Genomic DNA, 17,346 nt, shown 5'->3' on the forward strand with positions numbered 1-17,346 from the left:
GCGGGGTAGCGCCCGTCGGCGCCAGCCCCCGCCGCCCCCCGTGGGACACCCCGCGTCCCGCGTCCTCCCCGTGCCCGCGGCCCGGCGGCGCTTTCCCACGGCCCTGCTGTCTCTGGGCTGCGCTCTCCCCCGGCTGAGGCGGGGGGACTGGGGGAGCGGCTCGGTAATGTTCGGTAGCCAGCTGACAGCGTGAAAGAAAAATCGACAAAATCTCCCCAGGTTTCTCCAAAACGAAGTCCCGTGCCCGCAGACAGCGGGCCGCCAGCGGGGGTTGCTCAGCGCGGCGCCGGCTGGACACCCATCCCGGGAAGCGCCCGCAGCGCCGCGGATCGGTGCGTGACGAGCGGGACTCGCGGCACCCTTCACCATCCTGCGGTTTCGTGCCCGCGGCAGCCGGAGCCCCAGAAGGCGGTCTGGCTACCGATCTCAGCGCCGCAGCCCCGGGAGCGGCGTTCGGTGCCCCCCATCCCGCCACTCTCGCCAGCGGGGAACGGGGTCCCGCTGCCATCCCCGCCGCTCACCGCCCTTCTTCGAAGGAGCTGGAACTTTTCCAGCCGGCCAGCTGCGGGGAGCAGGAGTAAGAGTATGCAAACCCGCCTCTCTGGGAACCAGTGCTGGGCTTTCACACCGCCGAGACACTGCCCGGAGCCCCGAGCGCCGGACTGACCCGGGGGCCTCCCCTGCGCCGCGCCGAACCCTCTGCACGAAGTTACTCCGGCCTGCCCGGGACGCGTACGGGGCTGGGGGCGATTTCAGGAGAGCATTAGCTTCCCAGCATGACCCGGGTCCTTCACCACAGGGGTGGCAAGCTCTGGGTTCATCAGTGGTGCCCGGGAGATGCTGAATCCCCATCTGTCACCTGCCCGGCAAAGGCAGGCTGGTGAAAAAGGGATTTCAGAAAGATGACAAATCCAGTGCATTCGATGCAAAGCAGAGTGATTTCTAGGAAGTTCAGGTCATCACTGAGTAATTTGTTTTTCACATCACAGGTTGTTCTCTGAGTTTTGGTTTTACTTTAATTTCTGTGAAACTTTTCAGAAGCACGATGGAGATAAAAGCGCTTATGGCTTGCTAAAATAGTTCTGCGCTGATGGCAGTCACTTCTGTACCTGTGCCAGTCAGCTCGCTCTCTCCAGCCCTATCCTGTAGGAAAATGCATGGGTTTTCTGACAAAGATCGTTGCATTTACTTCTGCAGAGCTGACTTCAGCATCATTTTGTGCAGCCTAAATCTGTGCAAATCGACTCAGGTCTCCATCTGTTTTTGGAAGAGTAAATGCAAAAGATGCAAAGAATGGTCAAGGTCTGTCTCAATTTTGCCAGTTTTTTTGGTGCTTTCACAGCACTTGCTTGATTTCCAGCAGGCTTTAATCAGTATTTCAAACTCTTTTAAGTCTGTGTATTTATTAAAGCCTGGGGTTGCTTTTTCCAGTGGTGTGGCACATCCAACTGACATTACAAGGAATGAGCATGCTCAGCCTCTCAGCGGGTTCAAAGTGCTGCCTTGTCCCTGAGCTGCTCTTATAGCACCTTCAGAGACACCTCCGTCCTCTGCACCGTCTTGTTCTGCTTAACCAGGGCTCTCTCTCCGTGCTTTTCTCCAGTATTTGCATTGCACTGGGAGAGGTGACCCTCCTTTGCATGACTCAAATCCCTCTCGTGCCCGCGCGCCCTTTCCGTCTGGAAAAAGCAGGTGGCTAGTTTTGGCAGGACCGTGCCGCACCAGCTCCCGGTTTCAGCAGGAGCACATTTTTCTCTTCCCTTTACATGAGCAAGCTGCAGACCTGGGTAACCGACTGGGTGGGTAAAATGGAAAAAAGAAAGAAAAAAACTTCCAACAACCACTAACCCGAAAGCCACAAGCAGGAGTGTGAAACTGAGCTGGGATTCTTTTGTTTTCTGATTGTGCTATGTGCTGAAGATAAGGGACCACTCGTGCATATGCGATCTGCAAGTATGAATGTGAGAGACGGGTGCATTTTTTAAATGCTTCCTGTCATAGGTGTGGTTCTCTCTCTCTCTTTTTAAAACTTTACTGCCCTAATGTCAGCCTGTTGTAATCACCAGGCTCAATAAACCCAGGAGCAGTCTTGCTGAACCAGCAGTACTATCTTGCCTCCCGGAGCACAAGGCACATTTACCGGAGCCTCCCCTGATCTGCGGGGTTGTGCTCAGCTATCTTGACCTACAAGCCTCCTAATTGACTTGGTGCCATCTCATAGTCCTGCCACATTTTGACAAAACGCAGGATCTTTTGGCTTCCAAATCATTGGCTTTCTGTTGCACATGTCTCTGTCAAATGCAGCTTCCTTCTTGGTATCTGTTAGCAGCCTAATGAGAGGGACGTGGACATAATTTCTCCCTTGGGGTAGTTGTGTTGGCTTCAATATATTTATTGAATGAGAAATTTTGATCCATTTTGCTTTGCTGTATCTATCAAATGGGGAGAAAAAATGACTGAACATGACCCAAGCGAAAAACGGCTTAAAATCCCCCCCACCCTTTCACCCTTAAAGATTTGGGGGGACGAGGGGGAAGCCTTTTACCTCTGACACGTGCTATTCCCAGCCTTAAGTTGTATGCATTTTTCAAAACAAGTATCTGCTGTAAAGAAACAGATATGCAGCTTCCTCAGAAATGTGCTGAAATGCAGTTAGCTCAGGCGGTGTTTTGGATCTGTTTCTAGAGCTATCCCAGTGACACCATTTTTCTTCTTGGTTGGTCTTTGCATCTGTAAGCAATGAAAAAAAAGACATCTCAACTGATTTAAATGCGTGGAGTTAAGAATCCTACCAAAAAAAACCCCTCTCCAGACTATGTGTGTTTACTGCTATTCTTTTCAGGAAAAGCTTTTGCTCCTTTCAAGATCTGTTGGGAACAGAATAACCTGCAGAGAGTTAATAGCAGGACAGTCCAGAGGCTGATCATCACATGGTGTGGTTGCAGGACTGTGTTTTGGGGGGGTCACTGAAGCTCATGGCTGGAGCACTGTTTTGTACTTGCCCAATAGGCACTGCAGCAGGGGAAATGCTTCATGGGCAAAATGACAGGTAAAAAGATTCCTGCCACTTGGCAATTAGAGCATTTGTGTGTACAGTGTTTAATTACACACAATTAGTCCAGTGGTTTCAAAGAGTGTGGGTCTTGCCCCTCTACTAGAGGGAAAGCTTGCTCCCCGTGAAGAGTGTCAGGGCAGCCAGGGCACGAGTTGCTGCCAGTTTCCTCCTAAAGCTGCAGTGAGCAAACCTGATTGACTTACTGAAGGAATGTAGTGTACTTGGCCCCCTCAAAGTCCCACATGAAACATTCAAAGAGATGTACAGTGCAAATAATATTTCATCCTGTACCCTGCATTGAAGAATAAGGGGGTTTGTATTAACTACCTGCTTCACATAGCTTGCTGGGCCAACTCAAACTCTGACTTAGAATTTCTGTGCAAAAACCAGTTCAGAGCCATAATTAAATTGCTTCTACTGAGACTGCAACTCTTTGTATTGTTTTATTCATGTTTTCTTCCCCCCATGATAAAGTGTGAACAGCTATGTGAGATGAGAGGCAAAAAATGTGCTAGGTAGCCCATTTCACCTCCTCAGGAAACCTCTGGAGTCCAAAGGACCGTCCACTGTGACATGATGGGCCTGCAGAAAATCTCTCTTGTCCTTTTTCCACATGGACATTTTACTCTGTCATGAGGTACACTGATTTCTCGTGGGGCCATCTGCATCACAGCATCATCCACCAGAAGCCCTAGGTGTGTGAAAGGCAACACAATCTGTTCAGTGATCTATGGTTTTGCTTTGACTTATACTTTCAGCAGGACTTTTTCAGGTCCTGAGACATCTGCTTGTCCATGAGGTCAAGAGCCCAGCCTCAGAGCTGAGGGATCACACTGATGCTGGGGCTGCTGCCATGTGAGCAGGCAGCTGGGGGTGGTCCTGAGAGACTCATGTCTGGCATGAGTCAGTCTCATGTTGATGACAGGACACCACTTCATTTTTTTCTCCTGAATTCATCAAAGATCACTATTTGTCATTTCTTTGCATTCCCACCCTGGACAGTAGGGGGCTGTTCCAAGGCTACACAGATAAGTGCAGGAACACATGGGGAGCCCAGTCTGTTTGCAGGAGTTTTGGGAGCGAGGTGCCTGTTGGGATGATATCAATACTGCGGTGTGTTATCTGCCAGTGCTGTCATTCTGTTGGTGGGAGATGTGTGTCTCTTGGTGATGGGGAAGAGCAGTAGATGGTTGAACTTTTAAGCCCTTGGCTTTTGCCAATAGATGTAGACGTCTTTATGCTGCTCTTCATGACCTGCCTCCATGAGCAGAGAGCAACTGCTCTTGCTCCATCAGTCAGGCTTGCTGTGTCTGAATGCTCTGCTGCAGGAAAATGCCTGTCATGGCAAAGTGTTGTGAGCTGTGCTGTGTTTCTGTTGAGTACATTACACAGCCATCAGGTGGCTTGAAGCCACACCATCAACCAATCCAGCTCTGGGGAGGAAAGATGCACCATTAGCCCTCTGTAGAACTGTTAAAGCAATGACGTGAGACCAGGAGTGCTCCACCAGTGTCAGGCTCTGTATGTGACAGTGTGTATCTCTCCCTGCCTTTCTGGGCTAGAGCAACATTTGGTAGCTGTATCCATCGATTCTCTGATTGTTGGAGGAATTAAAATCCTTTGATAACCCCTGAACTGTGAGCATTTTACTGCTGCATGAATAGCTAAGGGCTCTGGTGGACTGGGCAGAAGAGGCAACCTACAGCTGCCAAATCCCTTTACTGATGTTTTTTCCCTGCCTTCTCTACTGATGTTTGGTTTTCTCCTTATCTTTAGAGCCTTCCACATCCTTGCAATCAGTATCCTGGCATGCATCTTTCCATACTGCCTGCTGCCCAGCATCACCTTGCTCGCTGGCAGCCCTTTCCCTATGGCTCCACAGCAGTGTTAAGGGAGCAGGCAAACAGGCAAGGCTATGGAGTCTCCTGGTCTCTGCTAGTAGTAGTGATGGAGGGGGATCACTTGCATATGAGCCCTCAGTAGCTGCATAAACAGAGCCCATGTGAAGCAGGGATGGGTGCAGGAGGCATTAGTGTGACTGTTGTGAATACAGAAATTAGTAGCATTGGCTTGAACCAACATAGTGTTGCTCTCAGGCTCTGCCTTCTCAGCTTTACCATGAAGTGTCCCAGTTTGGTTTGTTTTCAGGGCCCACTCTATCCTCTGACACTGAACATGGCTTTTTGTTGACTATGAATTGAAGGTAAACGATGGAGGTCTAAATTCCTATGGATGCAGTTCCCTGACAGGGGCTCAGTGTCTTTTCTCCTTGGAAACTGACCCCGAATTCCTCAGAAAAATCAGGGTAGAAGATGAAGGAGTGACTGAGCACTGATCTCCTGAAACCACACTTTCAAATTAGGCATCTGAACAAAGGCTTCCTGTACCTGTAGCACTGAGGAAGGTGGCTTTGTTCCAGGTGAGCTTGATGTCCACTGGTGACCTATGTGACAGTCTCAGGGATCAGTACTGGTCCTTTTTAGTTAGATATTTTCATGTATATATATATATAATCACATACAACTTTAGATATCAGGAATTTGATCATTTTCTATGGTTCATCTCTCAAGTAGGAGGGAAGAGGTCTTGCTGTTGACTCAGAGAAGTCAAGGAGATGTGCCACTTTTTACAGTGCTGCCTGTGATTTCCTGGCATATAATGAAAGCTGGCTTATAAGAAAGTCTTGCAAAGGGCAAAGCACCAAGGGAAAACCAGCAGGGACTGAAGAAACAGTAAATGGGGTGATACACAGGGACCTGGGCTGTGATGCAGCTAATGCCTGTCTTTGGAAGGAGCCTTAGCTGTGTGTCTGGGCAGGATCTAGGAAAGGCAGGGGCTGCAAGGCTGTGTGACTCAAAGAGCTTTACCTTTTAATTTTTAACCATTTGCCTTTTTAAAAAGCTCAGTGGGACTCTGCTTGTTGCTTTCCTTTCTCACAGTAAATCCAGATGAGAGCCCAAACCTAATCATGGGGTTGTCATCGCCGCCGTGATTCAGAAAATCTCAGCCCCTGAGCAGAAGCATACCATTTCTGCATTTGTACCCTTAGTGCAGGCACAATTATATTGAGTTAAATTCTACTTAAATCAGTTTTATCCTATAAATAAAAGCTATATGCAAAGCTAACTGCTTTGCAATATGCATTTAAGCAGCTAAATAGCATTCAAAAGCAATGCAGATGCGTGCGTACCCGTGGTCTCGTTAGTGCGGATTTTCTGATCTAGAAGCAATGTATAAAGAAGAGAAATGTTATAGCTGTCTTTGTCTCTTTTGATTTCCTTCTGTGACAGAGCAATTCATACATGGTCCTAGCTGAACTGTCAGCTTGCTTTGATTTTTTCTTACATGCTGCTACTGTTTCAGGCAGGGAGTTGGCACCGTAGCTCCATGGGGGCAAGACACATTTGGATATGACCTGGCAATAGCCTGAGGTTTTGCAGCGCAAGGAAGGAGCTATGCATTCAGTCCTTTTTCTTTGGGTGAATGTGGGGTTGTTATATACAGCTGCCTTTACGCCCTTCTTCGAAAAGCTATAGAAAAGCTCTACTGAAAGATGCAAACATACGTCAGACACACAGTTGCCACATTATATTAAGAATTACATTTTTATCTGAGGATTTGAAGAACAAGAAGTGTAGACTGACATGGCTCAGCAGCTCTGAGGCACCAGCAGAAGCCCTTGACACCCTGAGCAGCTTACAAAACCCCACAGATTCTCTCTTCTATCAGGATATTTGGACAGTGAAGAAAAGGAAGCTGCCTTTCCTGGCCCACTGAAGAAGCTTTCATTCCTGCAAGGTCTACTCTGTCATCAAAATGTACCAACCTGTGTCTATATTTGAATGGCAGTGGGGTGATGCAGATGGGACTGGCTTTTGGTCACTGGAATCAGCGGGTACTTTGGGACAGGGCTGAGGCCTCAAGGCCAAAGTGTGTTGGGTGGTCAGCCTTAAACTGGCACTGTGCACCTTTCCACGCAGCCACGGCCTTCAATGCAACATGCCACTGGCTGTCAAAATGAAAAAATAGCCCCAGTGCTTCTTGGTGGTGAAAACCTGCCCTGTCTTCTCCTTCCTTTAATGGGATGTTGAGAGACAAGGAAAAAATGATTTTATGAAGCTGGTAAAACAAAACAAAACAAAACAAAACAAAACAAAACAAAAAAATATAGCTATTGGGATGATCTCCGCCTTGCTAATTCCATCTCTGAAAAAATAGGAGGTATATTAAAAAGCAATTGCTGTGATAGAAGTAGACTGTCTGTGACCATGGACTCTGATTGCCACATAGCCTGCAATGTATTATCTTATTTTGTTCCAAGAAAAAGCTGAGGATGAGCTCCCAATCTCTGTGACAGCATCCTCAGCATGAAGGAAGTGGGGGGCCACTGCTCAGAAGTTCCTAAACTGAAGCAGCTTAAAGGGCACAAATTTTAGGGGACACTTACTTGGCATTTTCAGAAAATTCAGCTGCTGGATGCTTTTAGGACATCTCAGATGAGGAATTTTTGCTTCCAGTCCCACTTTGCTTTGCTTTTCTGTTTGTAAATAAGAACACTAATACCCTTATCAGCAGAGGGATTTAGCAAAGATAAACAGATTTGGTTTTAATTCCTTCAGAAATCATGCCAGAAGTACAGAAAATAAACAGGAAGTATTTGGACGCTCAGCACAGAAGCAAACCAGGATTTAACAGGCACCACAGAGACTCTGGGGGCAGATTACAGCTCAGAAAGATGGATATGGAAGGACATGGATGATTTAGGAAAACCAAGCAGAGAAAACAGGGGTTAAATTTTGCGACAAATGCCGGGAAAAGCTGTTCTTCATCTGACATTCACAAGAAAGCAAGAGGAAGATTTATTGAATTTGTTTGGAGACAGATGAAGAGGGAAGAGAGGAGGCTGTCAAGAGGAGGCTTGTTACAGCCCACTTGGTTGGAAGAGAGATGTTTAGAAGGTGCTGCATAAGCAGGTGCTAAGCAGTCACCCACTGGTAATGAAGGACCCCAGCCTGCGGGTCAACAGAGTCCCCCCAAGCACATGCTCAGCATCAGCAGAACAGGCTGCTCTGGGGCCAGCAGCCAGATGGTGCTGTCCAAGGGCTAAGTGTGCCCTGTGGTGTTTGCCACTGGGAGGTATCCTCTGTTGTTCACAGCTTGGTGAAGCTTCAGATGGAGAAATGCAGCCAGCTGGAGAGCCGTGCTTCCAGTAATATATTAGATGAGGGAGTTCAGAGATGGTCTGCAGGAATGACAGCGTATACAGCGAGGCTTTCCCCTGAGCAGAAGGGTTTGGAACTGCTGAATTGGGATTTTGGCAGCTGCAAGGACATGGTAAGTCATCTGGTCCATGTTAAATTCTGTTAAAATGCTGAGTGTCGACTGCCCTTCACATCCACTGGAAATAAAGCAAGGAAAACCTGTGCTAATTGTCAGCAATGCACATCTATTGCCAAGATAGTAATTTCTGACTGTAAAGATTGTTCTGCACTTAAAAAAGTTGCCTGGAGAAGATATTGCACCAGAGGCTCAGCAGGACAAGGGCCGGTCAGGAAACATTCACCCACGGAGGCCAAGGGTGCATCAGTCCTTCTCAGACCCATGTTTCCATCATGCCAAGAAAATAACAGACTTTTTTAGGGGTCTCAGGAAGAGCAACAGCATCCTACTTGGAGACTATGCAGAAAATAAAATCTGGTTGCTCAAAGTAAGATAAATAGTGGAAATGTGCCATTTGCTGGGCTGTCCATTCTTACAGAATTACAGGACACATTGTCACAGGTGAAGGAGGGGGCAGAACTTTCATTGTTCTTTGCTAGGATACCAAAGAGTGAAGTGAACATGGAATATTAACCTATACATTAAAAAAATATGACTGGTTGTAAACTGAGGAGTGACTTGAATAGAGAAGGTTCTTTGACGTATAGAGATGGCAGTCCAACAAAGCTAAGCCTCAGAAGTATTTTAAATTACTTAAATACAAAAAAAAATAATAGATGTAAAGTCAGATTAAGGAAATAAAATTCTGATGGGAATTACACAGGGAAGCAGGGAAATTCAAAGTAATCACTGGAAAGTTATACACATTTGAAGGTGGGTGATGTACATCCAAATGATGCTAACAGGTTGGAAAGGGTTCACAGAGGACCTGCAAACTCCCCTTCAGTTTCTGACCTTTATTTTTTTGAGGTCAGAAAAGCTTGTCTCCCTCTGAAAGATGCAAATAAGTTCAACCCATTTATTTTAATAAAGGTAAGGTTAAGATACAGTCCTCAAATGTCTACAAAGGGAAACATTCTCAGTAGCTGCAAGTTCTCCTGTGGCTTTGAGCGTTTCAGCTGGCTGTCCCTCTCTGCCAGAGCTCTTCTTAATTTTCAAGCAACAAAGAAAAGAGTATTCCATCTGAGGGAGGTCAAGAGAGCAAAAAGTTTATGAAAAGGGCAGGACTCAAATTAATAAATATGGGTGGGACAGAGATGGTGAGGTGCATTTGTCTTTCACTTCTAGTCACCCATGTTAATCTGTTCTAATTGCATTAGAGAGAATGAACAGGCAACAGAGCTGATGTTTGCTGAAGCAAATGCTTGTAACAGCTCTGGGCATCTGTTGGGAGATTTTGCCAGGTCAGCTGCACTGAAGGCAAAGACACTTCTCTCAAGTGAAGGTGGACACCGTATATGTACATATGTGTCTATATTAGATTAGTGACAGGAGTGTATACATATGTATAGATACATGTACTCTCAGGAAAGATAGCTTAAAAATTTTCAGTTGATGAACATAATACTCCTTCACCCCAAACTTAGATGAGACTCACGCTTTGCATGTCGACAAACAAGCTCTTAATTTCTCATTTCTTCCTCTTGCATTTCAAATGCAATCCTTGTCCAGAAGATAACATTAATGCTGTCCCACATAATGTGCTGGCTCTTTCATACTGATCTGCTTTGGCAAAGCTCTTGAGCAACAAATCATGTCTTGTCTATGGAGGCTTCAGTGCAGGTGGGAGTCTGTGAGTCCCACTGAAGAGAAGCTTTGCCAAGGCAAGGGGGGCAGGATCTGGGAGCTGAACATCACTCAGCAATAATATTGTTTGCATTTCAGTCCATTTAAACTCACTGCGACTTTTCTCCCAAGTCCATTGTTTTGCTATGTGCAAATTAGCAGCAATGGGGAAGTAAAAATTCCTATTCCCTCCTCATGCTATCCCTGCACCTGAAGTGCATCACCTGGTGCATGGAGGGGACAGTGTTTTAATGATACCTCCAACCCCTTTTGGCTCATGCATGTCTGTTGGCAGTACCTGTGTATGAGGAATTGTGGAGAAGAGCAATATGGGAATGCAGAGACCTTGTATACATGTTTTCTTGATCCAACAGCTGCAAGGCGTTTGCATTTTTTTTAACAATTCCCTCATTACGTCCTGTCTTGCTTTCCCGGCTTGTTTTCAGTTCTCGGGTATGGCAGCAGCGAAGGCAGAGAGCTGCCCCTTGGCAGAGCACTGAGGGGCAGAGAGCGGGAGCGGTGCCACACTCGGGGATGCAGCCTCAGCTCCTGGCTGGTGGCTCTCTGGGTGATAGCGCTGGGTATAGGACAGTGCTGGACAGAAAGACAAAAGGCAAAAACTCACCTGCCAGCATGAGAGGGAAGTGTGTAGGCATGGCTTGCTTCTGTTTAGTAGTTGAAGACAATTTGAAGGGAAGCATTGGCAGTCTCCTCATCCTTTGGGGCCTGGAAGAAGCATTTTCCTGCTCCAAGTGGTTACCCCATTCTCTCCATGGATGGTCCAGTGCCCTAGAGGCTGATCTTGTGTGTGCTCCTGGTGGGGCTGCCCATGGCAGAGGCCACCAGGAAGAAAGCCTGGCAGCAGCCTGGAGCATGATATATCTGCTCTGGGAGGGTTTTGCAGAGGCATGTTGAATAGAGTGTTATTTCCTCCTCTAGCTGTGATGAATTGCAGCGAGGGAGTGTACAAATGCCCTGTCAGGTATTAAAATAGTACAAACCTCCATGATCTGGTCAACAAAGGCCTGTGAGATTTGTTTAAAAAATGTTATTTTGTCCTTTTGCACTTTTGTGTTGAACCATCTGGGATTTGAGCATCTGGGGTTTGGGACTGCTTGAATTTTCTCCAAAACTGGCATCTTGAGTTGCAGCTTTCTGTGCCCCCTTCAAAGGAGAAGATGCTGGGAAACCAGATGACTCCAAAGGTTTAGCTCTTGGGGTGAGTGTGGATCACAGGTGGGTCAGGGTTGGTCCCGAGGTTGTACAGACTGGGTATGAAGGGTGAGGTGTAATGAAACCTGCCAGGTAAAGGGCTTATCCTGGACCCATTTTCCTTTGGACCTCCCTCCTTCTCGTCCCTTCCTCTCTTTCCCAGTCACCTTTCCAGTCCACCCTCTGGTCCCACAAAAAAGCAACAACCTTTTCTTTCTGTGGAGATGGTTGGCATCCATCACCACAGCTGTAGCAGCATCCACAGGCTGCAAGCTATGGAAATCTTCTTTTTAAGGCATATCTTCCCCAGGGCAGTTGGGAAAGCAGGAGGCCTGCATCCATCTCCTTTTCCTCATGCTCTAAAACCATCCCTGTTTTAAGATACCACAAATTTTGGCTGGGCTGAGCGTGGGGAAAACAAGATGCTGTCAGCACTACTGCCCAGTGAGAGGAGGAGAAGCAAACCTGCTCTGGGCAGGATGCGGCAGGCTTCTGAGAGGCTAGGGCTGTCCCCCCCAAAAAATTTTTTTTTTTTCCTTTTTTTTTTTTTTCAAGTTTTTAGGGGGTTTTACCCCCCCCCCCCCCCCCCCCCCCCATGCACTTTTCCCTGCTTAAATTTTGGGCTTTCTTTCTGCCAGTGGATTTTGAAAATATACTTGCAGTATGCCAGGCCTCATCCCAAGGGAAGTGCTAAATGAGAATTAACGATTAACATCTATTTCCAAGCCTCCCCAAAAAGATGTTGACACTCCTCCTGCTGTTAGGTGCTAAACAATAGGCACTGAGCTGTCTTTACTTGCCTTTTGCATGCTAATTAGTCTCATACATGTGCTGGGAGTGTACACATATGTGGTGGCCACCCCCACGTGCCTACTGTGTTTGGCGCTCCTTCTCCAGAGGTGAGGGTTTGGGACCTCTTTCCACAGCACCTCTGTGCTGGTACAGGATAAACCTTAAAGGCAGAGCATCCTGAAAAGGACAGGCACCAAATGGTGCAGCTCAGTGAGCAACCAAACTCACATCCCAAGCGTGGAGAAATGCTATTAGTTTAAATACACGGGCACTTTAAAGTCAGGGGAGCAATCCCAGAGAGTAACAATGTGGCCCAGCCTGCCTGCACTGCAAGAGTTGCAAGATGGGCAATTTAGAGAAGGATTTCCCTGCAGAGAGAGGTAGCCCTAGGCAGCAGAAACCTCTTCTTTTGGTGCTTTTTGTGGGATTTCAATTGCACTAAATCCCACTGAGTCCTGCAGGTGTGTTTTTTCTTTCATAGTAATACTGCTGGGTGGAAAATTGCCTATAAAATGTCCATCCTTTGAGAGGGCAATTGAAGGAGTTGACTTTTTTGGGAGAGGAAGGAGTGTTTGTTCATTTTGTTGATGCATTCATTTAACATTAAAGTGTTGAAAATATACAAGAAAGAAGCCATCAGATAGTCAGTAAAAGCCCTGATGGTCTCTCCCAGTTTTGAACAGAAAGTGTTGTTCTCTACACACATCGAAGCCAACCCAAATCAGTGCAAACAGTTGTTAAGTCATTAGCAAAGGCTGTGAATGCCAGTAGTCCTAATATTAAGCCTTCTGGTGCTCTCCCTGGAATTGTCTGACTCGACTGCATTCTGTTACACTTACAATCTGCATTCTGCTATTAGCAGATAGGCTAGCAGACATTTAAATTCTCATCTAGACAAGTCTGAGAGTGCTTGGGTTGGGACATTTTGGTTATTTCTCTGGCTTTTTTTTTGCTCTGACAAGAACGTTGTGGTTCCCAGAGGGCAGATTGGAGAAGGGCTTGATCTCTCTTGGGGCTGAGAAACAGCAGTCTGATTTTGGGCTGGTGTAGTCCACAGCAAGGACAGCCAAGAGGAAGGGTGAGCCTTGTTATGTATGGGAGACATCAGTGTGCTGCTCCCACCACCCTCCTCATCCTCTGTCCTTGTCCCTAGCTGTTTTCCAAGGATACATGGCAGAAGGAGATGCCAGCATTCCCACAGCTCAGGGAGGCACAAGCTTTTTTTGGGGGGGTTTCCTGGTGCAAGGGGACAGCACCAGGGACACAGCAGGGAGCTCCCTCTCATGGAGCTGGGGTTTGGGTTAGGCACAAGGACAAACTTAAATCTTCCTGGGGAAAGTGAGGTGAAGAGAAGGTGTTTTTCTAAGACAAACAGTGAGATTCTTCCTCCTCAAATTATTGCGCTCCTCCTCTTGACACAAAACAAGGGGAACAGGGAGAACCCCCTCTTCCCATCAGCCCCTCCTGCAGCCTCTGGTGAAATCCTGACCCTCAGGGCCACATCCCAGTAATGAACCACAGTTATCCTCTTGACAGCCTCCTGAGAGAGGGCTGCACACATCCCTCGTTGAGGAGAACCATCGTATATGCCTAAGTCGTGCTTGAGGACTTGCAGGATGCTTTGGTGAGTATACTTCCTCCATGGAAGACACTTTTTTTGAAGGGGTTTGGGAAGCCACAAAATGCAGATACATGCTATGACCTACTTCCCACCAACATGTGAAAACTATCCTCCCTCATTTCTTCAGTTCTGTGGGATGGGCCTGGCCTGGGGACTCGTTCCCACATGCATGGTGGGATGGAGAACTGCTGGGCGGTTTAGGGGCAGTTTGATTTAATATCATCTGCCAAAAATTATCTCAAGGGAGGCTGGGGGGACAAATGAGTGCTGAGCTTGCCTAATGGCTGTACTCACAGGGGGGCATCCACTAAAAATCCTCAGGTAGATGTAGGAAGCCTGGGAGAACCAAAGGGTATTTTGGTAGATGCTCTGAAGTGCTCCAGGAGCAAAGTTAAGACCGCCAGTTGAATATAAGGCTAATGACTTCAAGATACAGCCTCAATATGCTCTTCCTCAGCCAGACCACAAATTTCCTGCAGGGTCAGCCTCTTCATCTCTCTGTTACATGGAAACATGAGAAGTAGATTTGATCTCTCCGCTTGTGAAAAATCAGTCAGGGTGACGGAGGGCAGTCAGGGATCCCCCCCAGGATCAGCAGAGATCCCCCATCTTCATGAGGGTGGGACTGCATCATTTTTACCCAAAGCAGAAGCTGATGTGAGATATGGGGGTCCTCTGCCACAGGTGCTGCCATACCAACTAGCCTAGCCATCAGTGACATCAAGGAAGAAATGCCTGCTATTTTTAAGAAGGCTGTTATTGGCAGTGTGGGGAGGGAAAACTGGAAAGGAAAAGCTGCAGAAGTTAGATGACTTTCCTCCAGGAAAGCATCAAAGAACAGCACCACCTGAAAAAGAGGCAGCCTTCCTGTCAGGACTGCAGTGTCCCAGGGCCAGCAAGAGAGGTGTGGGCCCAGGGATGTACTCCAGGGAGGGACAGAAAGGGAGCTGGCCATACTCTCCCCCTCTCGCCAGTTTTGCGCCTCCCTGCTTGAGGACACCAGCAGTGACAACAGCTCTTACTTTTCCTCCCCATAGGAGCTCCCTGGGGAGAAGAAGCTAATGGAGCCATCAGGAGGGAAGGGTTGCATGCTTGTGGTGTTGGCAATGGGGAACATGAAGGTAACTCAAGCAAGAGCAGTGCAGGTATAGATGTATATAAAAATACACATGTATTCTAGGCCCCTTACCAAAAGAAAGACATTGAGGTGCTCAAGCATGTCCAGAGAAGGGCAACAAAGCTGGTGAAGAGGCTGGAGGACAAGTCCTATGGGGAGAAGCTGAAGGAACTGGGGTTGTTTAGCCTGTGAAAAATGAGGCTCGGGGGGACCTTACCAATCTCTACAACTACCTGAGAGGAGGTTGTAGCCAGGTTGGTGTTGGTCTCTTCTCCCAGGCAACTAGTGATAGCACAAGGGGAAATAGCCTCAAGTTACACCGGGGAGGTTTAGATTGAATATTAGGAAAAATCTCTTCACTGAAGGGATTTGCCACATGGAGCCCTCCTCAGTGTTTCCTTTTTCCTGCTTCTTGGGCTCCTTGGGCTTCCTCACTCTGCTCCACAAAGGACTGGACTGAAACACTGAAACAGCAGCCCCTGCACCTCTCTTCCCCGTTCCTTCCCATCTCCTTGTAATATTGCTGGGGGAGAGGGGTGCTGGTGGTGCCCTCACTGCCACAGCTGAGTCTCTGGCTGCGTGGGCAGGTGTGGGGGCTTCACACCTGCAGCTATGCCTAGAGGCCAGGCTCGTTCCTTGCAGCATCTCTTTGGGAAGGAAATGGCTCCTGCCACAGGAAGGGGCCCATCTCCCAGAAGGAAGGGGCTTTACCTCACTGCCAGCTCCTCTCCAAGGAAGCAGAGGAGGTACCTGAGGAGTACCACAAAACTCTGCCAGGGAAATTGATCCCCCGTGCAGAGAGAGGACAGGGGAGGGTGGCTGGACCAAGCCCTCTCAGGAAGGCTAGGGATGGGAAGCTGCTTGTGTGCCCTGAGGGGAACTCCTCTTCCATCCTCTGAGTGACAGGTTTATGACATGTAGCTTAAGGATGTTTAGTTTCTCAGAAGTCTCAGTGCCAATAGCTGCCTAATTATACATGCTGTCTATGGGTATATGTATGACTGCATAGGCAGTCACACCAATATACATGCATATACTTGCATATATGCAGATTTATGTGCACACATATGCATGTGTATAGCACGTGTGCCCAAAGCTTTTATCAGTGAACAGGGTCTGACTCAGTGATACACAGATGTCACATCAAGGCACACGTGCCCCACCATCCCTGGCTCCCTCCCTCCCTCCTGGGGGCTTTAGGGCACTTTCCTCCAGTGTGTAGGTGCAGGGGCTCAGCAGCACTGCCTTTGGCACTGGCTGCTTCCATGGCACGGCCCTGAGTCAGCGCAGGTGGCAGATGATTCATCTCTAGCATCAGTATGATGCTTATCTGCACAGTCGCAGGTTAGACTGGTTTTTTTTCTGTTTTGTTTTTGTTTTTGTTTTTCTTTGTTTGTTTTGTTTTGGTTTGGTTTGGTTTGGGTTTTTTTGGGTTTTTTTGTTTTGGTTTTTTTTTCCCAATGCCCAGATGATTAAACTCCTCATGCTGGTGCTTCAAAAGTTTCAGTCCCAGGAACACTGTCTTCCATGGTCAGTCTCCCAGGAAAATCGTGCCAATGCTTCCCTTCCTCCATGCTGAGCTGCACTATCTGGGCTTTTTGCACTCTTTACTCTTTCCTTTCATATTGACTTATGGTTGGTTTTTTGTGGCATCCAGATAGCATTAGCTATCCAGGAGTGACAATTTTCCTTGCCATTTCCTTGGCAAGAAAATTTCCTTGCCCTAATAATTTAGGAGGGCAGTGATAACCACAGCCCTGCGCCCGAAAGCGTGCACACGGTGCCACCCGGCCCCACACCTGGAAAGAAGTCTTCCATCATCCCCACATCACCATTGGCCAATCAGAGCTCAAATCAGTCCAGCAGTTTAATTACCCAGGTAGCCTCATCTCCTCAGATGGTAAGATTGACAGAGAAATAGACAACAGGTTAGCAAAGGCATATAGTGCTTTTGGAAAGGCTTCACAAAAGAGTTTGGTGAAATAAACACTTGAAGAAAAGTACAAAGATCAGTGTTTACAGAGCCATAGTGCTGTCTACTCTCTTATACGGATCTGAATCATGGGTCATCTACCGCCACCACCTGCGACTCCTAGAATGCTTCCACCAACGCTGCCTCCGCACAATACTAAACATCCACTGGTCAGATTATGTGACCAATACATCTGTACTAGAGCAAGCAGCTGTCACAAGTATTGGGGCCATGTTACTGAGAACACAGCTATGCTGGGCAGGGCACGTCTCAAGGATGAAGGACCACCGCCTCCCTAAGATCCTGCTTTATGGTGAACTTGCCACCGGCTGCCGCAAGAGAGGAGCCCCGAAGAGAAGATACAAGGACTCCCTGAAACAACATCTCAGCCTTGGCCATATTGATCAACATAACTGGTCTACTCTGGCCTCCAATCGGGAGGTCCAGAGACACACCATCTATAACGCTGCTGATGCTTTTGAGAAAGCACGCAGGATCACTCTTGAGGAGAAAAGACAATGCAGAAAGAATCGTGCCTTGCAGAATATACCACCTAAGGAGTCTTTCTGCTG

This window comes from Corapipo altera, unplaced genomic scaffold, assembly GCF_003945725.1.
Source record: "Corapipo altera isolate COAL_440 unplaced genomic scaffold, ASM394572v1 22b, whole genome shotgun sequence".
NCBI lineage: Eukaryota > Metazoa > Chordata > Aves > Passeriformes > Pipridae > Corapipo > Corapipo altera.